The 27,002-nt window shown below is 40.2% G+C and overlaps 1 protein-coding gene across 5 annotated transcripts in view; it reads right to left on the bottom strand.

Annotated features, from left to right (window-relative positions):
• LOC131676713 (hemicentin-1) overlaps window positions 1–27,002 on the bottom strand; it is a 261,162-nt gene that overhangs the window by 173,385 nt on the left and 60,775 nt on the right. The window contains exon 3 of one of the 5 annotated variants that reach the window (XM_058955975.1): window positions 21,217–21,288. The exons of the other annotated variants lie outside the window; for them this stretch is intronic. The gene's annotated coding sequence lies outside the window, so the exon portion shown is untranslated. The remainder of the gene's footprint in view (window positions 1–21,216; window positions 21,289–27,002) is intronic. 5 annotated transcript variants of the gene reach the window in all.

The following is a 27,002-nucleotide window of genomic DNA, read 5'->3' on the forward strand; positions in this document are numbered from 1 at the left end:
ACGCAGCCACTCGATTGAAGCAGGCGGTTATCAAAATTAGACTGACGTGTCAAGTAGCTTCCTTGCCAACCGATTCTTCAACATCAATAAATCAACCAATCAAATCATTATTGAAGTATCTTCCTTCTCGTCCTCCTCCTACGAGTAGATATCAAACTTGACAGATTCATCACCTAGGGAACACCGCAACATTTGCGAACACAATCTGCTCACATTTGATGAGTCGTGATGATAACAGGATAACAAGATGAAACACAATCATGGGGAACGGCACCACCAAGAAGAAAGGCAACAGCAGAAGGTTTTGTCATAACTTTTCAACAACACCCAACAAAATGAGTGTGAAAGGAAGGGGATTCCTGTCAAGAATGTTGGGAGACTACAGGCAAAGTTCGAACACCGTCTCGTCACGTCAGAAAGTTGTTAACCCCGTCTGAAGGAGCCCACCAGCTGGTCGAAAACAATTTATCAAAATACTTTCGCTAAGTAAATTTGAGTTATAATAATTTCTTGATTGGTTCATCGCAGTCGTCAATAGTCAGCAGCTCCCCTATCGACGGGACGCCGCTGTGAATAATAATAACATTAAGAACACTTAAGTCGCCGCGAACTCGCCCGGTTGGGCGTGAAAATCCGTCCCTTTCAAACACTCGAATCCGAACGGGGGGTGGGTCTGGTTTGACACAAGCAATCTGCTGGTTCCCACAGCAACAATATAATAATAGGAACAGTCGACATAAATGTGTGTTTGTTGAATGGAAATGTAATAACCTCTCAAATCTGCACATCTGATGCCTCCGGGGGACTGCAGGGCGGCCGGACTGGTTGACCAACATATCCGAGTTGATCGATGGGATTCAATATCTGTCCTGACATATGTCACCCATTTTCCATCTGCCCGGCGGCTGCAAATTGGATTGGGGAAATTGTGGCATGAATCAAGTGCATCGTTTAATGACTTTGGCAGGGTAAGCATGGAAGGGTGTGTGCCTGTCGGTTCAAATGATATCTCATCAGATGCGTTGATAGGACGCGAAACCGTTGTCGGGCGAGTTGATTGTTCGTAATAAACGATTCAGGGTGGAGCGTTATCGCCTATCGCATTGTACTGAGTAGAGTTTACGAGCCGGGTTTAAATTAAGGGGATTCATAGGACGCTGATACTCTTTGCGGCCACTCCAACATGCTTGTTGAATGTGTGTTGAGTGCTCAATGAAAAATTGTTTATCGGTCATTATGTTGGAAATGACACAGACGAGCGGATAGTTTTTGCCATCGGCCAATCGGAGTATCAGTTTTCCTTTAAAAAACTCCTGTTAAGAATCCGCAATTAATGATTCCTAGTCAGCACGGAATGGGTGGATACAGGCATCCCGGCTTTCATTTCAAATTCATCTAAAAAAGTATCCTAATCTCACTCCGATAAGACCGGTCTCATTAGAAACCCGAAATACCACAGATCATGACTGCCATCCTGGAGGTACACCCAAAACCAGATGATGAAACTCTAGCTCCATAATCATATATCTCACGATAGATGTGACTGTTTACGGTTCACCCGGATCAAACGCTGAGTTGGATTTCCTCCAACAAACTGTGTGCGGCAACAGCAAGCCGGCAGCCGTCATGTGCAAAATGGAACGGCGTTATTTTTAGCTCATCCTCGGCGACGAACTGACTTCCATCCGCTCGAGCAGAAGACATTCAGTTCCACTTACACGCTTCTTAATATTTTACGTGTCGTTCCTCGTTCCACTCTCGGCCTCTGCTTCCCGCTTACCCTCCGCGAAAGCGACAACGGGGACGGGGTTAGTTTTCGTCTTTGCAGATCATAGAAATTCTTCCTGTCAGGAACGGAATGGCTCAGTACTGCTAATTTTTCTAATTTTAGCCACCCTGGCTGTCGCGCGAAGCTCAAACCAACACGACACCGAACCGAACGAAGACACGTCAAGGCTTGCCATTTTCCACGCCACTTCCAACGATCCAGCTGAATATTTATGCAAAAAAAGTTTCGAATGCAAAGACGACAATCAACGCTGCTCTGCAGCGCTCGTCCGCTACCAGCTGTCGCCACTGCTGTCAACGTGCTGGAATCGCGTCTGACGTGAATCGATATTGAGTATGCATCTTCCTCTCGTCGTTCCGGTTCACGGCGAGAAATTCGCATCCATTTTCGCTCGATTTAACCATCCCATTTTCGGTGATTTTTTTCCTACAACAGCTGCCACAAATATCACCACGCATCAACAACTCCAGCCTGGCGGGCCAAGCAGCATGCGGCGTAAACGCTCCGTCACTAGACGCGCTTTTTGGCGGTGCATTTCCTTATTGCATTACGATTCGACACGGTCATTCAGAATATTTCGCGCACGAAAATTGCCTTCGAGGCGGCAGCAGCAGCAGCAGCAGTCGTAAATGGCAGAGCTGAGACCAGGAATGGTGCAGATTCATTGCGCGCTCAGTGCTGGCTAATTAACAGCTTTCTTCCGGTGCTCCGACGACGACGACGGGGGTGTTCCGCAGCTATGCCAGACCAGTTTTCCGCATTGCAAGCTTATCCGATTCGGTTACGCAAGATGTAGCGGAAGCGGTGAATGTGGCTCGTGCATTTTACGCGGTTTGTTGATATTGATTGGCCTAGTTGGAACTTCCTATGGAAAATAGAATTGTGTTATAGCAATGAAAAAACTGTTCAACGATACTTACCTCTGTTATTTGTTTTGTGTGGCTTCTGATCGATTGATTTCTTTTTAAATTTTATTTCTAGAACACTGATTCCTCGCCGGCTATTACGCATATAAGATGTGATGTCTCGTTGGAAAGCAATTTCTTATATTTCGCTTCAGTTGAATTTAAGGCAATTTTTCACTCAAAAATACTCTAAAGCCTGCCCGCTTCTCCATTCCATATCAAAATCAAATCGAGATCTTCCTCATCGCTTCGATGTTTGCGTAACGATGTGCTAGTTCACTGATATCGACGCAATCGCTAGTAAGTGAAAAGAGTTTGCAAACCGCTTCACAGTTCCCTTCGCCATGATGCGAAACCGATAGCAATCGTTATCGGTTGGATTGTTTGTTTTACTTTTCTATCAGTGAGCGATATTTGCATTTGCATTTCCCGGCTCACATAATCTACTGGGATCGATGAGGGTGCCATAACTACCGGATTTCTGTAAGCCATGCGGATGTATAGCTTACAACTCTTCCCTAGTTTAAATAACTTTCAACGAATAACAAAAAAGTTCTACTTTTTTCCGTTTGATTTATCTGCTAATGGTATTAGGCGGCACATTCCCTCCGGCCAGTGAAAACAGCTATCCGGGACCAACGATCATAATAACGTTCATTTGAATGACCACTCATCGTTAGGATAAACAAACAGCTCCGGCAAAAAAAAATCGCACAAAAACAAAACGGAACATGGCATGAGAAACCGATTATGCCAGTTAAGCCACATCCCATTCCGCAGCAATCCAATCCAATTCTCGAATCAATCCAAACTGTCAGAAGTAGAAAAAAATGTATCCAAATGAAAAATGATGAGAATTTTCGTTAAAAATCATACTTTCCTTCTCCGTCTGTTTGGATAAGGAAAATTGGTTGCTCAGTCGAAAGACATCGCATGCAGGAGCAGGCGAGGCAGCGGATGCTCGATCGTTACAACCAGATAAACATTTACATAATCAAAACTGCTTCCCCACCCATCGCTGTTCGTCGGATCTGACTTTCGCGTGGCGGTAGTTTTTTTTTTTTGCTCTCTGTCGAATCACACTCGAACTGACGGAATTGCTTTGCTGCGAACCGAGCCAAACGGGAGCCACCCGGCTCCAACCCAATTCATAAATCTTCATCTCGTAATCACATCGCACCAAAAATGATTCGGTGTAGCGAGGGTTCATTTTTGTGTTATTTTTTGGGCTGCGAAATATGGCGACCGACCAGTAGCCGATATAAAATTGCGAAAAATATCGAATTTCAACGGACACACGACGATGAAGCAATTCCCCGGCACAATACTGTGGGGTTGCGCGTGATTGCTTTTTCCTATCGGAAACGGCTGGGAGGTTCAATGACAATATATTACACCGAATTGTACTCCTGAGGAAATGGGAGGCTTTGATTTTGAGTCTTCCATTGCACGGTGTGTTGGGTTGACGACTTTTACACGAATACAACGCTCACTTACCTCACTTACTTACTTATTATTTTGTAAGGTTTGTGATTTTTGCTCGTTAAATTTCTTTTTGAGTTGTATTCCTAATACGCTAACCACTGCGAATTACACAGTTGGTTTTCGCCTCGACTTATTCGTATATGAATAGTGATGTCCCATTGGAAAACTATGCAGAAATCTCGATAAACTCTTGAATGTGAGTGCAGGGTCGATCCATTCGACATTTCTGGTGGTGATACTGTGTGTTACCGAAGAAAACTTCTAAACATTTCGAAATATTCATAAAGAAATGGTTACAGACCTGTTTTAAAGTAAGCCCATCGTTGCGTGTACCGTCTTCTTCCCACGCTAACCAGAGGAAAATGATAAAAAACCATTCCGGAATAGTTATAAAAATACTTGAAAAATTCTTAAAAACTACGTCTAGATCATTAATGATTTTAAAGAAATGGTTACAAACTTGTTTAAAAAAACTTATCTTTACGCGCATAGTCTTCTTCACACTCTAACTGATCTCTTATGAATCAGTCCTCCTTGCCTCGTCTAATAATACACGGAAAATAAATAGGTAAGTAACAAACTTTGCTGGTATTCTTTCACCAGATATCGCAATTCATATCCTCAAATGTTGGCAATCATTGTCGGCGATAAGTAAAAAATGTCCAAAATTTGAGTATTGTAGAGTATGCCGAACCGAACACTTCCCATCAAATTTAACATTCCAAAAAGGACGCTCACTTCGATCGTGAAAAACTTCACGTCGTTGGCAGTGACAACGATTTAATTAGTGCCAATGGAGCGTAAAGAATGTGCGGTTTCCGATGGTTATTTTTCTCGGATTTTTCCTCGCTATTTCATTGCTGCGCTTGTCCTTCATCGGCTCACGAGGAAAAGGGTAATGACGGAACAGTTTGCTCGTAAATCACTGCCGACAAGTTTGTCCCGATGATAGTAGATCTGTTTTTTTCCCGTTACTCGGTCTCATTGCTTATATGCTAGCTAAATACGTAGCAGCGCGCAAGTGGACATGTCGAAAATGTTTTCGGCGCCAAATGAGCGGGCATTGGCTGGAGCAAGTCCAAAAAAAAAAGCTGACATGGAACTGATGGATGGCATTTCCAAAGTACTTCTTTTGCTCCGCTCTAATGAGAGCAATTTGTGATCTAGGAATATAACGAATTGATGACAGATTTCGGCGTCATTTATGATGGCCTCTAATGGACATAAGGCCTCTGGACGGTAAACGACAGACAGACAGGGGGGAGGTGTGTCATACAACCGGCCATTACGATTTCAGAAATTGATTTCGCATTTCACCGAGTGCTTCTCCACCCACAGATCAACACACTTCACGAAACTATTTCAATTACATTCTTCCGGAAAGGGTTGTTCGTTCTTTTGCTTGCACATTGTCGGATTTGGAATCGAAACAAAATTCCTTCATTAGATGCCATACGGCAACGTCCGATTTTCGTTTTCCCTGCTATATTAATCGGTTCATTTCTCCGGAATCGATAGAAAATTGAACCGATGGGGGGCGACAGCAACATTCTTGAAACGAAAAACTACCAGTTGGCTGTTAAGCTCAGGCCTGCCTGTTATTTTCGCATAGTTGAATAAAGTAGCCGGAGGCCGCTCAAATTCTCCTAGCTCTAGAAAGTCGGTTTCGGTTCTTTGACTTAGTGGTAGTCGGCGAATAAAAAGAAATTGTTGCCATCGGAAGAATTTGAGGGACTCTCATCCACTTTCTAGTTGGAAGCATTCAGAGGAAAGGAAGGGTATACTGTAGCAGAGTAGTGTATTTATGGGGCAATCGAAGCAGTTAGAGCGTAAACTGAAAACAGATACCAAAGGTAGAGGTTTGCGTGTTGAAAAATGTTTTCAAATGAACAAAATGCTCAGAGAAAAAGTTAAATGAAAAGAAGCGCGAAAGAGAAATCAAACAACGACACGAACCAGGTAAGCAAAGAAAAGAAAACAATACATTAGGAGAAGAAAATGAAAACACAAAAAATAGCAAGACAATAAAAACAATCAACCGACTTGACAGCCGCCAAATTCAGAAACTTTCCAAAGAAACGAGAAAATTTGAAATAAAAAAAGTTAAAACCATAACACGAAACTAGGAAAATATAAAAATGCGATTCAAGGATTTAAAGGGGAAAAGCGAGAATTAAAAAAAAAACAGTAAATGAGACGACAAAACAATAAACCTAGAAAATGGACAGATAACCTAAAACCACATTCTTCCTAGACAATAAAACAAAACAAAAAAGGAGAAACAAATACTGAAAAACCAAGAAAATATGCACATAAAGTAAAATAAAGGTGGAAAAAAGTACACCAAAATTACAAATACATAGAAAAATTGAAGACAGTAAGGACACGAAAAAAAACAATAACCTAAAAGAAATTGATAATTTGGTGAAGTTGATTGACAGTTATGGGAATATAGGATGTCAAATAGTTCCCAGTGTGCACAAATCCCTGTCTCATACCTCCCCGTGCCCGTCTATTAAGGATATTCAATCTGTAAATCTGTAGGAAGGTGTCGACTGGGCCATTTTAAACAACTTTTTGAGACTGAAATCTACTACACTACTATATATCTACTACACTACTATACGTACGAATGCTAAACAAGACTAAAAACCACAGTCGAAATACTAGGATTGATAGTGAAGACTTCTGTCTTAACTGAGCAAACAAGGACACTTCAACCCTATCGCAGGCAGAACTGATTACCTGTGGCAGGTGCCAGTTATGTGGGGGTGGCGGACAACAAAGAAACCGCACACAGCGGTCCTCTGACGAGACAAATGTCGCAACTTTGAACTCGTAGCAAGCTTATGTGCTTCGTTTACGAAAGACTTGGTTCGAGCATTTTGCGCAGTGTGTTGGTATATACTGGACCACTTGAAATTTTCTATGAAAAAAGAGAATTGTATTGCAAAATCAATATTCAACGGTACTTACTGCGGTCATTTGTTTTGTGTGGCATCTGATCGATTAATTTCTTTTTAAATTTTATTTCAATAACACTTATTGTTCGCCTTCGATAAACGGATATAAGAGGTGATGTCCCGTTGGGAAACGATTTCTTGAAGTTCTTTTCGGTTCTTTTTCCATTTTATTCCAAAATCATATTTTTGAAGTCGAAGCTTTATAGGAACTGCTTGCTTGGCGGAAAGTTGGCGTGGAATAGCGGAAATCGAGCAGCTACATTCTACCAGAGCGACGGTACAGCACATGAGCTTAGAACGAGCTTTATAGAGCTAGAAAATAGGCACAAAAGTGTAATGAAATGACAGGCGATCAGTGAAAGGGTGTGTGTAGTGAGAATTAAAGGCCTTTTCTTCAACTACAGCACTATCAACGCGAACTGCTCTCACGAAACGAGATTCAAGAACTGAGAAAGACGCATTTTACGCGCAATTTCAGCGTGTCTATGATAGTTACCTGGAGCTGGATGTTAAGCTCGTCACCGGCAACATGGAGGCCCCGATATCCCATTAATAAAGTGGGGCTAAAACGGTCTTGCAAACATGACCGTCATAGTGTGTAAAGCTATGTCACCGACGGGGATAGAAGGACTTCTGTGATGCTAAAGAAGCTTTCGCCATGACACGTTGCATTCTTCATATGGTCCTAAGTCCCGGATAATTTCCTCAACTTTTTCATCCAAACATATCTTCGGCTTCTCGTGCAGTTGGTTTCTCTTCAGCTGAGCTTTCTTTTGAATGCTCATTGTCGCATCGAACATCAGTCTCATCATCGGTACTATCAATGTCATCATCATCATCGTTCGTATCAGTTGGAATTTATTTCATCAACATTATTTTCGTTCTAAAGAATCCTTCCACTTCTTACAATGGAGCAGAAATATCCGTATAGAAATCCGATTGATTTTCATTTGATCGATGTTATTCATCCTTGCGCACAGAGAAAGCGCAAAAAAATCAATCCGCTGGAACTGTCACTAAAGCAAGCAATTTGCTACATATCCACTGCACAAATAGCACAGTATCGTTTCCTGTGGCTGCGTAGTGAAATGAGTGTCACAGAAAATAAAAGTGCCCTTAGTACGGGAGAGCGCAATTTCGTGGTTAGGTACGTCTATTTTTCGAAATGCCGAAGAATTAATAATTACATATAATTAAAGTACCCATTCTCAATACTGTTTAGCAGAATTTTCATGGTGATCTAAGCACTATAACAGAAATTGCAGCTTAAGTAGAGTATAGGCAGAAAACTTCATTGCAAAAAATAACATGCAACACGGATTCAAATACGACAACGTTAAAACCATGTTCCCTGACGAATTAATGACGACAAATGGGAAGTTCGTCTACACGACTTAGCATTGCGCGCTAAATCAGGCCACACGAAAAAGTCATGTCGAAATACGAAGACATGAAATCCATCACGAAGGATACTTGGGGTAACTTATCTTTTTCCCTAGCATTGTGAACGTCGCCGATGATGTAACCTATTGAACCGCATTGATCTGATTCCTATGTGCCATTACGGAACACCATGCGGCAAAGCTGCAAACTTACACCAATAAACAGGCTTAAACAACTAAAACAACCAATAGCTTATGCGTTTAATATCTCGAAAGGAACTATCAGTACCGACAGCGCAGTAATTACGATTGCGCCTGGTACCTAATTACAGTTTCGCCCAGTACCTCCAAACCAATAACCAGCACTACGAATAAAGGAGGAAATACCGATGAAGATGGGTTTACAACGGCGATCGATGTCGACATTGACGTGGAGAGATAAAGCTGATGCTTCTGAAACTACTAGAAAAAGGATCTCAACACGCAGTACTAGGAAAAAAACAATTTTAACAAAAATATGAAAACTAAATAATAAGAGAACAAAGGTTTCTTTTACTTAGTTTCCAAGTGATCTAATCTTGGTCTGATTTGTAAGTAATTTTCAATTCTCAACCAGACGTTCCTCACCAACGCACTACTATAAACTACCAATTCAAAACCCTGCAGCACTTTCCCCGGTTACATTCGATTGTTGGACGTTCGATTCGTTTTCCACTGGAAACATTGTTACCCCGGAGGGCAAACAACAATGCGGTACCGTACCGAGGTAGCCGTACGGAAACCAATAAGGCATTTATTCCGAACAGGATAATTCAATTTCAGCCAGTACCCTCCCCAACTCCAACCCAATCTTCATTCCGTGAACGACTCAGGCTGGGCTGTGAGTGTGTGTGTGTGGTATTTTTCCAATACGGAACCCGTTTGCTTACCGCATGAATGAACCACCTCTATTTCTGCTTTCGTGTAAGCAAAGTGAGTGAGTCAACCGATTCGGTCCGGTCGAAGGATCCGGATGAATCGAAAATCGATTGTTGGATTGGTGGGACTGGTTCGTATGAAAAAAGTTTTTCCAAGCGTGAGCACGAGAAAATTGTAAAATATTCACAGAGCGATAGAGTTAAGAAATCTATAGACGCTTCGAATCTAATGCTTTTATTTCATTACGTCGTATCAGTAGGTTAGTGACGCTTTTTGTTTTGTTTGAAATTTTTGATAATTAAAACGCTAATATTTTCTTTTTCGATAAATCCAAAAAAATAGAACATGGCCTTATCAACAACTTTGATGAAGACCCCAATAGGCTCTAAAAATATACGTTTGGTTCAGGGGTACAATAATTGTTAAGATCTGACAGTTCTGATCCAACCTTACAAGAAAGAAATCTTAAATGAAACATGACTGTTTCCACCAAATCAATTACTAACAAGGTCTTCCATGAAGTTATTTGCGCTATTTCTAAAAGGAAATAACTTTTCTTATGAAAATCAAACCAAACCTATTTTCGCTCCGTCTCGTTTAATTTTTCCTAGGTCAGTAAGACCGAAGCTTTGCATCCATCACCCGTGGTTACCCAAAGGTAGATACATTTCCGTGAAGGAATTAGACCCAGATGAAGGACAACAAGCTATCCTTTGAAATAGATTTTCCTTTAAACACTCGCCAAACGGTCTTTGATGGTGTTTGTCTATGTAGGAGCGAGAGAGAGAGAGTGGTTTGCCGCAGCCTGCACATTGTAAATTGCCATTCGTCTGCAATCGTCATTTGAAAATTGATGAAATATGAGGTGCGTTGATTGCATTCGCTGGATAGTGTAGTCTGTCGGTTGGTAACCAACAACCGGCATTGCGAACAATCGGAACGACCGACCGTAACTTAACGATCTCAGGATATTTTTATTTCACGATTTCCTCCACTTCGTAGCCGTGCAAACAGCTAGCAAACACACTCGCACACAAAAGAAGAAAAAGATGGTTATTGATGGAAAAATGTCGCCTCGCATATTAATCATTTTTCTCCGACGGACGCGCAAAACGACTACCGGCGGCGGTGGGATTATTTATTTTCACTTCGGTTCACGCGGCAATCGTTGTTTGAATGGAAAATGGAGACCCCAGAAGAGGACAGAAAAAAACAATAGTCGGTAGCAAGACTTGTCCGGGATCATTGCAATGCCAGAGGCAACTCAGTTGTACAGCAATTTACCGGTTATGGTGCGCGCTTGTTTGCACTTTCGTAAATTACCTGTTGCGAAACGACCTGCGCGAAGGTGCCTCGGAAAATTGTAATACTGCTGCGGTCGTTGGCTGGTTTGGCTCGCGGATTGGGTACGCTGTTATAAATTGATGGTCTTGCACCATTGCAAACAATGGAATGAAAATTTGGTTTCAATATTGATTTTAGGTACAGTTAATTGGTGGTCTACCATTAGGTACGTACGATTACTTTTTTGCGGGGTTAATAAGACCACAGATCTCGATCTGTTCCGAGACAAAATTCGCAAAATCGAACGGTGGCGACTGTCTGCCAAGTAAACCAGCCAGTCCCCGGGAGGATTAAATCTTGCGCCTGTTTGTTTCGAAATGTATGATGTCAAGTCATCAATTTTATCTGCTTCAATGTATCATTCTCCTAACAAAGCGTGTTAAATTGTCAGCAATGCCATTAAAACTCGTGGCGCCAGATTGAATTATCATGATATATCACTCCTTTGCTTGTTTAATATAGTGGAAATTGCTAGAAATTCCCCAACGACGCCCCCTTCCTTAATAACAATGTGTGCCGATCTGCCTCTTTTTCTCGTAAATATTTATTCCAACGCTGTTTTTAGGATACCACTGTTATTACTCTAGAATATTGTCATAATTTGTTATTTATTATCTGTCCTTCGAGCCAACTAGAAGCGATATGACGACTGTCACCTTCCCCGACGATTTCACCATCCGTTTCCTCCAGCTGATTGATGTCGTTCAATGTCGTGTTGGTACTGGTGACACTGGTCCCTGTGTCCTTAACTTGTTGTTCCAGCATATCTAACTTTTCCTTTACTTGCCAAGACCCCTCAGTTTTAGCATCATATCGATCTCTAATCGCCTCAAAAGAGTTCCGGTTGCTTTGGAGTATCGTAGCTACTTCCATGGAGTATGTGACTACGGGGGTAATTAGATTTAAATCTTATAGAAATTCGTGATGAAGCAATAGTAGGAAAATATGAGGACTGAGGGGACACCCTTGTTTAACATCTTTCGTCATTCTGGCTGCCTTTGTTCGACATCCAACTATTGATCAGAGCTTTCGAAAACTCCTAAATCTGACAGTAAGACCTCCGTCTTTGTAGTGTCAATCTGGTCAAACGCCTGCCTGGCATCAAGTGTGACAAGAATAGTTCTTTTTCTTCATCACTCGTTCAAAATTCTCGCAGTACATAGATCTGATTTGTCGCGCAACGTTTGTATTGAAAGTGCAGACAGCGGTTCCAGCTGATTTTTTCGCCGCTTAGTAGAACCTAGTAGTAGATTATTCGGGATCGAGATTCTGTCAATTCCTTAAGCAATTAGTTGCTCCTATAAACTGCATTCATGAGCTCTGTGATCTCAACTAGTAGCTTCTCCGATCCGTACTTAAGAAACTCGTTCACTTCGTCTAGTACTACAAGCTCTATTGTAGCGTGCGCTTAAAATTATATTCTTTGTCTCCTCCGATGATTGTTCTGATTCCGCTTCAGGATAGTCTTCTGAATTTTGTTGAGAAATGTCGACGTGTTGATTGCTCGACCGTTGCAACAGATTTTGTTCCCAATTTTGAGTATTTACGTATTTTCTTCGTTTTCCTTTCTTTCCTCTTCTTTTCAATTTTTTAAAACGAAAGATCTGCATCAATTGTCACTGTGTATATTGCTTTTCCACACTCTTAAGAAACCGGTCCTTTCTTTAAACAAATCGGCTAATCGAACAAACCCCAAGCGATACCTTAGGAAAATAAAATTCACGGTTATGCTTCTCGGATTTATAGACACGTTCCTTGAAATGATATACACTGTTTGGCGCTCTCAAATCCGAAAAAATTTGACAACGTTTGGTGCGCAAATTCCGTGCCATCCACAATCGTGTCGGTCAATCGTAAAATTCTCCGGTGATTCTAAGTTGTTGTCCGAGCACGAGATCAGTTGCGGATCTTAAACCAAGCAGTATTAGTGGAAGACGATCGTGCCAATTTTTAAGATGAAAACGCACCACCATTACTCCATTTGATTGCGGATGGTAAGCGGTGGTATCTAAGTGATGTACTCCAAGGACATGCGTCAACTCCTGAGACACTTCAGATTCAATCTAACGGCCCGTTCGCACCGTCGTGTCCTGAAGCATTATCGCCTCTGATCAACCTGAAAATCTGTCGACGATTGTCAGCACCAGTGGCCCAGTCAAATCGACATGAAAACGTTAAAAGCGATCCTTTGGCGTTTTGAAAGTTCGATGCAACAATGACACTGCTGACATTCTGACAAGCTGCCAATCTGACTCATTCGATGTTTTTTTCTGGAATAAAAGGTCGAAAGCAGTTATCTATGAAAACATTGCATTATATAGGAGAAGACAACGCAGTTGAAGATTGAGTGACGTATCAGATCCTATTGCCCTGTGGAAGTGTTGAAATCGATTTGAGCCAAATTCATTCACCCTTGACATTGCATCCGCGACAATGTTATCTCTACTCTCTAATGTGGCATATATCCGTTGTTAACTCCGCCGCGTATTGTAGATACCTTTCGTCGTGTGGATGGTGGCTTCTTGGATCGGTAGTCATTGCGAAAATCAGTCGGAAATGGTCGGTGAAAATCGTTAATTCACATATCTAAAATCATTCACCGCGAGTTTTGTTGTCTTAAAAATTTTACCTTTCGTTCTTGATCGCCTTGATTTACTTCCAATGTCTCCGGATAATCGAATCCTGAAAGCATACCCTTCGTTCCTCGTCATTTCGAGTAATTCCATATCGCATCGAACCCGCTCAGCATTTTGCCATCTAGCATTCGCCGAAGCTTTTGCTAGCGAGTTTAACTTCAACTTCCTGCTACTTTCTCAGCACACATACAATCATTTTATGGTCACTATGTACTTGTACATGGTAGTATGCCCAAACCACAGCAATCTTTAAAAATTGCATTTGCGACATTAACACGTGGTCTAGCTGAGACCTACACCTTCCATCGGGCCATGTTACCTGCAGCGTAGTCTGCTGTGATAGCATTATATCAAATGAGATTCGTTTCTTGCAGGGTTACAATTGCATAGCCGTCAATAGCGAAGTGGCTGTCCACAGTAATCCGTTTCAACTTATCCGACCAACCTCGTGCATCCCAATTTTTGGGTTACGAACTTATGTGGGCTCTTGATTGATACTGAAGTCTTGTTTGCTCTGCTGCTGAGTGAGGGTTCGGGCAACTCATCTTCATCGTGGTACGACTGGCAATGGCAGAGAAGCCCTCGCTTAATTTTACGTCCAAGCAAGACTTCTTCTCGAGGGAACTTTGTTATTGCATGAGCGACTGCGTTTCTTCTTTGAAATGTCCCATTGCTATAGGCAATTTCTACAAAACCGATCTGCTGGGGAAATAGTGGAGTTGAAAAACATGTGTTTATCCCCCGATCTGTTCAGTAGCTTCGCCTTTAAACAGTGGATTGTTTTTCACATATCACGAATTGGTTCTTTTGAGACTAGCTGGTATCTATGAAGCTGTTTTCAGTTGGTCATCGATTGCGATAGCATTCCTAATTTCTCACTCGGTCCAGAACCCCACAGAATTTGTTTCCAACATCGCAACTTCCCATGGATTACATGCCTCTTCGAAAGGACTATCGATGCCATCGCAGAGACGAGAAGGATCAGCAATAATATCAGTGCCTCGGTCGGATTCCGCAGTGCAACCACAGACTAACAGACATAACACTCGAAAAAAAAATGCTTCACCCGCTTTAACGGTTTGGGACTGTGGTCACATTTGAAATTATGGCGCCACTGACATATGAACAAGCGAATGAGGGATAGACCACTAGTTAAAAATTGTTCCGAAACCTGAGGGGTAACCCATCAGCAAATGAGTGTTTGGGACTGTGAATAAAAGGTGGAGCTAGTGTTCTGGGAAAATTGCCGGATCGATGTTTTATGTGGGAATTCCCTCATAGTGTTATGTCTGTTAGTCTGTGGTGCAACTGTACAGGCTCAGTCTTAACCCCCAACTCCAGTCAACGCCTTTTTTGATTTTGTCCGCTGTGATCCAGGATAAACGTTGTTCCTTTCACACCAGTGCGCAATGTTAAATCTCGCCCGAGAAGAAACTAAATATCTTTCGACTGTCCATACGGCACCCAGCGCTCCGCTTTGATTTTGTGCGTATTTCTTCTCCATCACTCTTAGAGCCTTGGCAGCGAAAGGTATACGAGGTGTTTCTCTCCTGCACAAGTACTTCTCTATGGTAAGTTTAAATGCTTTTTTCTTGCGCCGGGTCCCATTTCCATGTACTCCTGGCGACAGCCCACAGCGGACTCGTAAGGTCAGCGAACCGCTTGGCGTAAGGGCTGATCAAGGAAGCGATTGTATCAGCAATTACTTCCTGACCTCCCCATGCGTTAATGTGCTTATAATCTCCTCAAACATTCCGGTGTCCTCTAGAGAAGCTCTGAAATTTTCCGTATTTTCTCCAATGTGCTCCACCGGCTGGCACTTCAGTTCATAAATGCTCTACCAACTACGCTCACCCTATTTCTACCTGATGCTGTTGCACCACCAATGCTGCAAATAAACAGTAATCGTTATTGTTATCACACGTACTACACCATCATTACAATTGATATGTTCCATACCTGTTTCTTTTGCCACCAGGCCTTGTATCGTAAAAACCAAACCAACTTGTAAAACCTAAGGAAATATCGTAACTCTCCTCGCGTTAAATTGGACAAATAACCAGAATTAATTTAAAATTAAATTATGTTATAACAATTTCAATCATAGAAAATAGACATCGACGTTCGAACAAACAAGTTTATAATACTTATGTGGTCGCTTGAACAAATAGGTACCCCTTAGAACACTAACCCATGTCCCAACTAGAGGCATGACGGTAATTTAGACATCAACCCTGATCATTCCCATTTCAGACGGTAGACTCGGATGTTAGAATTTAAATCGGAAAATTCTCTAAAAAATCCATCCTGTAGACGTCAGACTGCCTGCTCCAAACAAATTCCTTCACAGAGTTGTGAAATCATTTCCGAGTTTTGAAAAATATCCGCCCAAAAATGAAGTGAGAAGCACCACCCATCAGATACAAAAACAACGAGTCCCCCCAGCGAACACCATCCACTAGACCCAGACGCCCACCTGAATAACCAGGGTACCCAAAGCAAAGCGACACACTGGTCGAGCGAAACAATCGAAAAATACCCAACAATCAGCCATCTATCAGATGTCAACTTCGCACTCCACCTCTGAACCGGTTTTATTTCCAAGGTCAAGAGATTCGATAGCTAGTAGAATTCGCAGACCGCGTTTGTAAATTTGTAAGTGCTAAAACGTTCACTTGATTACCGAGATGTTTTAATGTTGGTGAGATCGCGGGCCTAAGTATGTATGGCTGATGGCAATTGCATCTTCGCGTTTGTGAACAGGTTTGTGTTATCGTGAAGGCCACGAGCGTTTGTACGTTTGAAACGAGATTGTGAGTGCATACGAATATGCAATTTATTGTGTTAATGGGTGTTAGTATAAATCTAATTTAAGCTATGGTAATAGAAGGAGAGACAACATTCCCAATAAAGCATAAAAGGAAAGAAATTAAGTAGCAGCATATAAATTAAACGATGATTCTGTCACGTTCGCCCGAATGACATTCGCCCGAAAGCCATTTACCCGAAGGACATTTGCCCGAATGTCACATAAACCCGAATGTCATTCACCCGAATGCCACGAACACCCGAAAGACATTCGCCCGAATGCAACATAAACCCGAATGCCATTCGCCCGAATGCCATATACCCGAAAAACATCGAAATGTCAATCGAAAAAAATTAATTTATTAAGATGAAATACAAATTTTATTACATTTAATGCTATGAAGAAATTAACACTAAAGCTATACCAGTCAAATAGTTAGTCCAATCACTTGGTTTGTATGATTTAACTAGGGTTTCCAGTTATAGGTCCTTTCGTGAGTTCTTTTTAGACTTTTTAGCTGTTGGTACTGCTTGTAGTGTACGTAAAACATACTAGGGTTTTTCTCTTCAAGCTGCAACTTCTTCAACACACCATAGAATTTCCACGGCTTAACAAACCGTTCCATTTATTGTGCTAGTCTTCCACATTATTGGTGGTTCTAGGAATCTTTGTCGATACATTTTCGAAAACTGACCACGAAGCGGGGGACAAAGAAGGGTTATCGAGAAACTTTTTGATTAGTTTCCTTCCTACCAAAAATACAATTTTTACTAATGTAATACAAAAAATCGTCGAGAGCCTTTGGACAACTTTTCCTCAATTCTTCGAGTGCCATTGGAATACCTTGATGGGATAACAAAGCCAAGGCAACAACTTGATGGAAGAATCATCCGTGAATTAGGTGGAAGAATAATCCTGTCTCGAAATCCAATATTACGTAGAGAGCTATTTGGTATATAGATTCAAGAAATTTCTGTTTTGACAGAAGGAATCAACTCTTATGTTTGAGTATACCGGGCAGACGAGTGGATCAACAGTTCCTTTGCAAACTTATTTTGCATGCAGATCCAAGGATTTGTCATGTTTGAAAGAAGCAATCAACCCCTAATTGTGGGAAAAGAGCTGCTCATGTTTAAAAGAAGAAATCAATCCCTAAGTGTGAGTAAACCGGGCAAACGAGTGGATCACCGGTTTGATTGCGAAGGCTATTTGGCATACAAACTCAAAGAACTGCTCATATTTAAAGAAGGAATCAACCTCTATATTTCAGTAAACCAAGCATACCAATGGATCACAGGTTTGCCGAATAGGGACCTCCGCTTCGGTTCCTTGATCTCGGTAATTGTGGCAAAGCCGCATCACACTAGCTTCGCCACATAAAATTAATTTATGAGCTACTATTTACTAACGGTGTTGTGCCAAATGGACTTCCACCATGCAAGATATAATTACTAATTTAATTGATTCAATTCGTTGACGGAACATCTTAATATATGTTTACCTCGATCAATGGTGTTTACGAAAGATTTCTTATTATTTTGTCCGGTTTATCACAAGATTTCACCGCTCGAGCTTACAACTGCGTCTTATATGCATCAGTTTGCACCGGAAGAGCATTTGTGGTGTTGGCAACAGAACCTCAGTGACGTCGGATAGTACACCTAAAAGTGATGTCGCATAGCCACATTGGTCAGTGTACGGTTGACTAATGTGGCTACGCCACATCGCTTTCTGGTGCACTGTCCGACTTCGCTGCCGCTCAGTCGGCTTTAAACTAGCTATAGCCCCTATGTTTGAGTAAACCGGGCAAACAAGAGGATCACAGGTTTGCTTATAACTCCGGCGACGGGTGGATCAACGCCTCGTCCAACGGAACCTCAGCGGCTTTGCGCCGCTTTGGATCCTTGGCCTCGGATATGCGGCCAAGCCGCATCACACTAGCTCCGCTGTATAAGCTCACTTGTTATTGTTCAGTTTATCTTTGGTTAAAGATTTCACATTTCGCGCTCGGATTTGGTTTATTTAGGTTAAAATACATCCTTTTGGCAAAAAAAACCGCATTAACGTCGGACTTCTATCACTAAAATCACTAAACTAGACAATTACCGATTTTATATTCCCAAGCAACCAGAAGTTCGGATATTACTTAAAAAGAACACTTTAAAGTTCATACAAAGTTCCTAACGAACTTTCAAGCTGCTTAAGTTTTAATAGAACTTGAATGCTGATTAAGCCGCTATTAGAACATCAATCGTATCGCAAAATTACTTAAAACGAGAAGCTTATGCAGCTCCTTTATACGAACTTTTGGTTGCTTGGGTTATGCTTGTGTGAATGTGGTATTCGGGTTCATGACATTCGGGCGAGTGGTCCATTCGGGTTGATGGCATTCGGGTAAATGGTCCATTCGGGTTAATGACATTCGGGTAAATGGTCCATTCTGGTAAATGGTTTTCGGGCGAACATCATTCGGGTAAATGACTTTCGGGCGAATGTGATAGAACCTAAACGATATCATTTTTGGAAAGCACGAGCAGTGGTAAAGCAAACAACTAGAATTACAACAAAAACAGACTAGTGAAGTATAAGAAAAGAACATGTAACATGCAATTAAACTACTTGAACTCGTCTAAATGCCAGCAAATGATACTTATTTACCATTAACAAATGCATTCTGTTAGAATTATTTTTATGCTATGTTGATCGAAAATGGATGATTCAGATACGTCGGTAAATGAATCGTACCTTAATTTAAATTAAGATTGGATTCTTCCCGGCTGAATCGAATGCACGAATTGAACACCGGAAAAAAGTGAGCAACGAATCCAAAGAAGGATTACCCACTATTTCATCATATACGCCAGTTCTCATTCCATTCCTTGACCCAGCTGTCACAAGTACCCAGTCGAACACATACACAGATAGACATACGACTAGCACACAACAATTGTACACTAGTGCTAGCAACTTCAATTATTACAGCCCAACCACTAATGGGTGCCTACTTTTACATTTTTTAATTAATTTGCCTGTGAACGATGACAAAGTCAACCGATGAATCGGCACACAATGACCCCCACTATGAGCCCTGCCAACCAACACTGCCATTGCAAACACGGCGCACAGCAAAACCCCTATTCACCTCGACCCACAATCGTTAATATGGACTGGTGCAGAGTATGAAGAAAAACAAAACATAAAAAGACCCGTACACCCTCCCGGTCTCCTCGATGCACCACTATTGGGACGTAATGCAATAATCATCTTAAAGCAATTGTCTGTTAGAGGTTCTTTAGCACTGATGCACGCAGTATGGCTAGATGGTGTTTGCAATACCGACAAACCCATCAACCTAGGGGAGGGTCGATTGAATTAGGAATACTGTTACAGAAATGATTTGATTTAAATGAAAGTAAATAATAATGCATAATATGCATAGATGCCGGTGCACCTTTTAAGTGGTGCGACCAAAAAACTAACGAAGAAAAGCTGCCTGTGTTCACTCGTCTGCTAAACTACAGTGCTGTAGATTCTAGTCTTACTCTTCTCCAACTTTCACCATCCTGCAGAAAAATTTCTCTACTCCAATTTGAACCGACCGAGATACCTTCTGATAACAGAATGAATATTCGATGCAGCAAGGTAATATTATTACAGAAGCTATTACATTTCCTTGGTCACCAAGTTGACATCCGATCATGACTGGAGCAGCCGCTCCCAGCGTTTCAAAGGCACCAATTAATCAAGACGGAACAGTAATAAATAATGCAACAGGCAGCTTTCCATCGTGTCATGTCAGCTTGGTGCAACAGGTTCCTATGTCACTCCCAATCGAACACCGCCAAGAGGTAGTTTTAGTGCACAACCATCTCAATTTACACAAATCGGAAAGTTTGAACTCCGAGAGGACATTTTAAAGTAATTATTCTTTTAAAGAATAAAAAAAAGAAGATAAATTGACACTAGGGGAGTTCTTCTGGCAAAAAATTGGCAATGAAAATATTAAAAGCAGCCGTTTTAGATTCCATGTAAAGCTGTGGCAAAGTTGAAGCTAGTCGAACGGTTGTACAGATAAACTAGCATCAGTTACAAATTAATCGATTATCAAATGTCCGAGATTGGTCCCTGGAATGGTGTACAGTGTTACTATCTCGTCTATAAGCCACACCGCTTATGTTGTAAGTCTACGTTCGAACAAGCGACACCGCTCTGTAATCTCTTTTACATATAGTCGAACTTGCTTGCCATAATCATGAATATTCGCAAATTTCGTTAGCAAACAAGATAAGGTTAACTGCCAAAAAATGTACCCATCTTCCATCGCTAACCAACACGCAGCAGTACTGGCACAACCACAACACAGATTAGCATTATTAGCAGTAGCAGTACCTACCTATATCCAACTTAACTAAAACGAAAACGACTATTCAATGCATTAACCGAAAAGGTTACACCAGCTTGTTGAAAACTAAAAGACGATACAAACATTGACATACGCAACGACCCCCAACCGGCACCATCGAGAAATCGAGCCATCGGTTTTCGGAACTAGATTTAGGATGAGCCATAAATTGTGTCACACCGAGGAGAGAACGAAGCCGACGACGACGGCAACGACAACGCCGTTAAGCATCCTACCTGCGTAGGTATGGTACCGCTACCGACCGGGCCACTGAACAGATTGCGGAATCCATTAGGCCAACGACAGATAGGGTGATAGATGGTCTATCGGGAGCGGTGGGTAATATTCTGGTTGGTCGGACCCGACTGTCGTTTTGTTATCGACCGTTCATAGTTTCGGTAGGGAAAATATGGCACGCTGGAGAATGGTTTGGATGTCTTATTCGAATTCGAGTCTGCTGGCGAAGTGACAGCAGTTCGTAGTCGTAGTAGGCTGGGTAAAAGTTTGCGAGTTTTCGCAACAGTTGGTCGAAAAAGGACAAAGGGGGTGGAATATACTGGGTGGTTATTTATTTACTAGGTACCTGGTTTGTTGCTGTGGCTTTTTGTGAAACAGCTAGAGGTGATGATTCCAGTTAGTTTACTATCGAGCGTACCTGCAAAGAAAAAAATGAAATTTAATATTGAAATTGAGCAAAATATTCAGTGAGAACAATCTTGGTCGAGATTTTATTAAGAAAAACGTTTTTAATCCACCTAACAGTGCGATGAGACATTTCTTATAACTCTCTTCGGATATTATATCGTTTTAGAACATTTAGAACTTGATGCTTCGCGATGTTTTTGATAACACATACTACATGGGATAGTGGCAGGACTCAGAGAATCGCTCAAATCAGCATAGGACAACATCAGTGCTACAAATCTCAAACCAAATCAATGGGAAAGCGAAAAAATGGCCCATAAAATAGACATACCAACGAATTATTGTTAATGCTCTGCTAAAAAAATATCTAAATTGTGGTGGGAAAACTGAATTTTCCTAAAGGGGTTATATATTGTACTGAGCCAAAAAAATCGAATTTTTTTTTTGAATCGATGTGAAGTTTATACTTTACTCAAATTTCCAACGCTACTGAGAACTAAGAAATCAACGCTTTTTATTGAAAAGGACGATACTAGCAGTGATACCATTCAAAGAAAATCAACAGTGAATATTTCCAGATTTGGTTTTATTTCCTATTTAAGAACTATTGTGTTTTTTAGATTGTATGATTCAGTGATCGAAACCCAAAACTTCATAAAGTATTTGAAATTATTAAATAAAAATTTGTTTTGCTATTGAAATTGACAAATAGTATCGCCCTTTGGCAATTGTTTACTTTTTTGGTCCCACCTATCAGCATTGAAGTATCATGATCATCATCATGTAGCATTAATGAAAAAAGCCTTAAGTTTTCATTTGTAAGTATCACCCTTTTCACAAAAAAGCGTTGAAATGAAATCGCAGCTCCTGATATCACGCTATCTCTGAAGTGCATGCATGCATAGTTCCAAATTTTACTTCGACATCGACTTTTTCTAAAGGTGACTTCCCAGTAGTATCCTTGATTTGAATTATTATCGCTAATCCTAATGCCAAAGAACAAATAAAAACCTCTCGAAAACGAACCGTTTGGGAAAATCATCGATAACCTTCCGTCACTGGGTGCACAGTGCTCTGAAAATCTAGCGAAATCGTCTTAGGGCACCAGCGGGTCTAATTCAGAGCTATCTGCGCGGCGAGTTAAATCTGTAAAGAATACTAAAAATTAATTTCTATTCCATAATTTTCAGTTCAGCAATTCGAGAGATCATGCTCACCGCAAGCCATGAAAAATAGACTACGTTGTGAAGCGATGGTCACTATTTATTAAAAAATCACTGTTAAATAAAAAAAATAAACTATTGAAAAAATTCAATTAGTTTATAATTTTCACATACTTATTAGGAAAAATTGTTTAATAAGCTTTCGTAATATTATGTAGGAAAAAAGCTGAAAATTTCAGTATTTTCTCTATCTGCAACATATAAACCCTTAAGTAAACCAATTAATTGGTATACGAATTGGAATAGGTTCGCCAAATTTTGGAAGAAGTTTATAAAATAACCCTTTGAAAACTACCTAAAATTGTTGTAGTTCGATGCAATAAAAAAATCTACAAAAATGTGAAACACAGTGAATAATACATACAATAAAGACCCATTTTTATCAATCTCATGGTATATTTTAGGCTGACAAAATGGGGATATTGACTAAATCGGACAATTTTTTTTCTTTATAATAAACTGAAGCTGTTAAAATATTCTTCCCGTCCCTTGGTGTAGTCTGATAACTATTTCTGATTATGATGAACTTTTTATTTTTGCATATTTCCATCTCCATGATAAGGAAAACATGCTCAAGAAAGGATTTACTCGAATTCAGTCTTGTTCGTCTGCTAGAGCCCATCAAACATATGTTCATATTTGGCTGATAAAATCGGGGTTTCAATGTATTATAATAGATTTTCAGCATTCGAAGAAGTTTCTTGCGAACGAGTGTAGAACGACTTTGTTTCTACTTACTTGAAGTCAGCGGCGTAGCCAGAAATTCGGTTTGGTGGGGGTTTGGTGAAATCTATCTTACTGTCCAAACGGCAGAATTCCGAAACCGTAATTTTTGAAGTTTCTAAATTATGCAGAATTAATTTTTCAGAAAATAGTAACAGAGTTCGTGTCTTTAGCGAATTTGTTGAGACTTTATTGTAGTCATGAATATTAACCTGAGAAAATTCACCATAAATACGTCTTGGACGATATACCGTCAAAATTATTTTTTCAAATGATGCGCTGTTTAACGTTTGTAAAACTCATCGAAGATACTAAACCTCCGAAATCGGCGGTTTCAAAATGACGCTATCTTGACTTTAAATTACTGTTTTTAAACATTTGACCTATACATACATACAACAAAAATCAAATTCTCATCAAAATAGATCAGGAACTGCTAGAGTCGAATGGAAATCGTAATTTTTCATAAATTTCTCTCTACATTCGGAAAGTGTTATCCTCGTTATCAATCATATTACGTTTTCGTCTCAACTCGACTTATTCCCAAAATAAAAACCGGATTTCATCCACCTAGTGGTGCAATTGTGCTTTTCTCATTTGTCCAGACTTCGATTCCATGGCTGGTCATGTTCAATACAATGGTGGAAATGAATATTACATGTTCAGTACGATTTTCAGATACATACAATAGATCGACAGCCACGATCCTGAGATACTATGTGATACTGAAACATCGCTTGAAACCAGCGGCGGATCATGGAGAAAGATCCGGGAGGTCCAGGTCCTGCCGAAAATTTTCAACTTGTTAAGAAATTTTAAACTAGTATTAATTTCAAAGTAGCAACCCCTCACTACATTCTCCCTCCGGGCCGGTATGATTGACGATTTTTAGAGTGATTGCCTAACCTTTCTATATGAGAAAGGCACAAATGTACCAAAGTCCAAAAAAGGCAATTTTTGTCGAACATCTCAATGTTTCATGCATTTTAAAGTCATTTGGCATCAAAAATACAAATTTGATTTTGAAAATTTTTGATTTCAGTTTTATTGGAATTTGCTGTGTGATTGCACTCCTCAACTCGTAACTCCGGAACCGGAAGTCCAGTCAATAAAAAATTCAATAGCAGCCGATGGGAAGGTTGTACCTTTCATTGGAGACTAACTGAGACTGTGCAAATCGGTCCAGCCATCTCTGAGAAACAAAGGTCACATTTTTTTTCCACATACACCCACACATTTTCCGATCTCGACGAACTCAGCCGATTGGCATATGACACTCGGCCCTGCGTGTCGGAATAGATTGACGAATTTTAGAGTGAATGAGAAAAGCAAAAACATTTTTAGCAAATGTTGAAAGTTATGCATTTTTTGGTGAGCAGTTCTATGTTTCATAGACAGTAAATCAATTTTTACTTCGCTTTCTATTAAATAAAGACCCTTATTACAGTACATCTCTACAAAACCGAGCTCAATTTGAAAATAAATCTGAGGATTATGATTGATTACAGAACTCTGGAAGTTTCTATTGGAATGGTTTCAGGCAGGAATTTGATATTGATGCAATTAGACAACTGTGAAATCAAGACCAATAGATCAGTTACATATCAGGACCCCATTCCGACAATTTATCAAAAGTCCTCATGATGTTTACAACAACAGGTTATCAATCTACGGATCAGATAATTGTTATTGTAATACTGAATTAAATCAGTTTGCATCAATAAATTTTCAACTTCAATCCAATATTTTTTTGGGTGTGGTGGGGGGAGGGGGTTGTATGGTGTTAAACCCCAAAACCTTCTCTGGGCTACGCCGTTGCTTGGAGTTATTTATTTGGCTTTTCATTTTCCGATATGTTTCAGATCGATCCGATGGTCATTAGTTAGAAAAATTGCAGTCCGAAGGTTCGCACAAATGAACATTTTTGCACTGATAAGTTATCAAGTTCCTTCCAGACAACTTGGAAGTGTTCGGTGATTACTTCTAGCTGTTGTAGATAGTAAAATGAAATGCAAAATTCGTTTTATCGAAATAATGTTTAGCTTATTTCAATGGATTATTACTATATTGTACAATAAATAGGTGACAAAGAGTAATCAACAAACAACAAGCCATAACTTTTAAAATATTCAAAATAGATATTTGAAGTCTTCAGTAAAGTTATTCGCAAAAGTAAGAGCTACAAATTTGCTAAAGACATCATTTCGATATAATCACTTCCAAGAAAATTTGTGAAAATATCTCACTCATAGGGGGATTAATCAACAAAAGCACAATACCAAAAGAAAGGGCATATTGCCTCCATTAAATTCTCCGAAGATACTATTGACCTAAAATAAGCCGTTTTGGCGTTAATAATAGATTACATGTTTTTGGTCACATTTCTGGCAATGGGAAATGATAAAAATCTTTCGTCCGCATTTAATGTTAAATATCTCTTTTGATAATAGTCCGATTTCAACAATCTATAGCTTGTTCGAAAGGTATTCGTTAAAGCTGTCTAAAAACATATAAATTGTTAATCTATGTTGTCAATTTCGGCAGATAATTTTAAAAAACTGCAAAAAACGCCATTTTTACGCATTCAAACATTCATATCTTGGAAACTAAACATCAGAATCAAAAACAAATTAATAGCGTTCATACTGTTTTTTAGTTCTTTCATTTAAAATTGGTTTGGATAAGATCGGTTCAGCCATTGCTGAGAAACACGAATGAGAATTTGTCCGTTACATACACACACACACACAGACACACACACACACACACACACACACACAGACATTGTCCCAAATCGTCGAGCTGAGTCGATTGGTATATAAGACTCGGCCCTCCGGGCCTCGGAAAAAATCTTGAAAGTTTGAGCGAATTCTATACATTTCTTTTATAAGAAATGTAAAAAGGAAGACCAATGCTGATTCAGTATTGGCAAAACAACTGATCTTCGACTCAAAACAAAAACGTATCTTTTATCTACGACTTCAGAACGTATCTGTACCCCAGCTCCAACCGAGTGATGAGGATGTAGCATAGAACAGATTATCGCTTTCCTAAAACAAAACACACCTCACTTAGCCAACTATAAAGTTTCCATTAGGCTAATTGAATCCTTCAGAATGGTTATTGGCAGACTAGCCATGGCTAGGATAGAATATTGAATTTTTTTTTTCTGAACCGAAAGATCAGAAGGGCACTGAGCCGAAACCTTCTTTTGATTCAATTTGAATAGCATGCATGCATAATTTGAATTTTGAGGTTGAATTGAGCCCGCAGTAGGCTCAGAGGAAATGGGAGTAAAAAACAATTGATTACATCAAAGATTGTTTTTACATTCAAACCACGAATGGTAAAGAAAACGTTGCTATGCAATAGAAATAAACTTAGATTGTTACATAACCTCAAAAAACTCACCTTTGCTCGGGGGCAGAAGCAAGAACACCGGCAAAAATACTTGCAGCAAAACTTTCTCTACGAATTTAGCCACTACATTTTCGATTTTCATCACGTTTATAAGTTATTAACAATAGCAATCGAATTCCGAAAAATTTTCACAAAAACTGAGAACGCGACAAATTCAAATTCAAAGCAGCGCTTAGCACTTACTAGAATGCTCGATCGAACATCCGGAACTCAATTATCACTGTACGAACAGAATGAAACTATGCAGGTACATTGGTGAAATGTCGGTTTATTTTAACGAAAAATAGCCAGACAAATGAAAAACGTCAAGCGAAATTTGTGATTGGGAGATGGTTAGATCGTAAGCGGCGGAACAAAT

Source organism: Topomyia yanbarensis, chromosome 1 (assembly GCF_030247195.1).
Source record: "Topomyia yanbarensis strain Yona2022 chromosome 1, ASM3024719v1, whole genome shotgun sequence".
Classification (NCBI taxonomy): domain Eukaryota; kingdom Metazoa; phylum Arthropoda; class Insecta; order Diptera; family Culicidae; genus Topomyia; species Topomyia yanbarensis.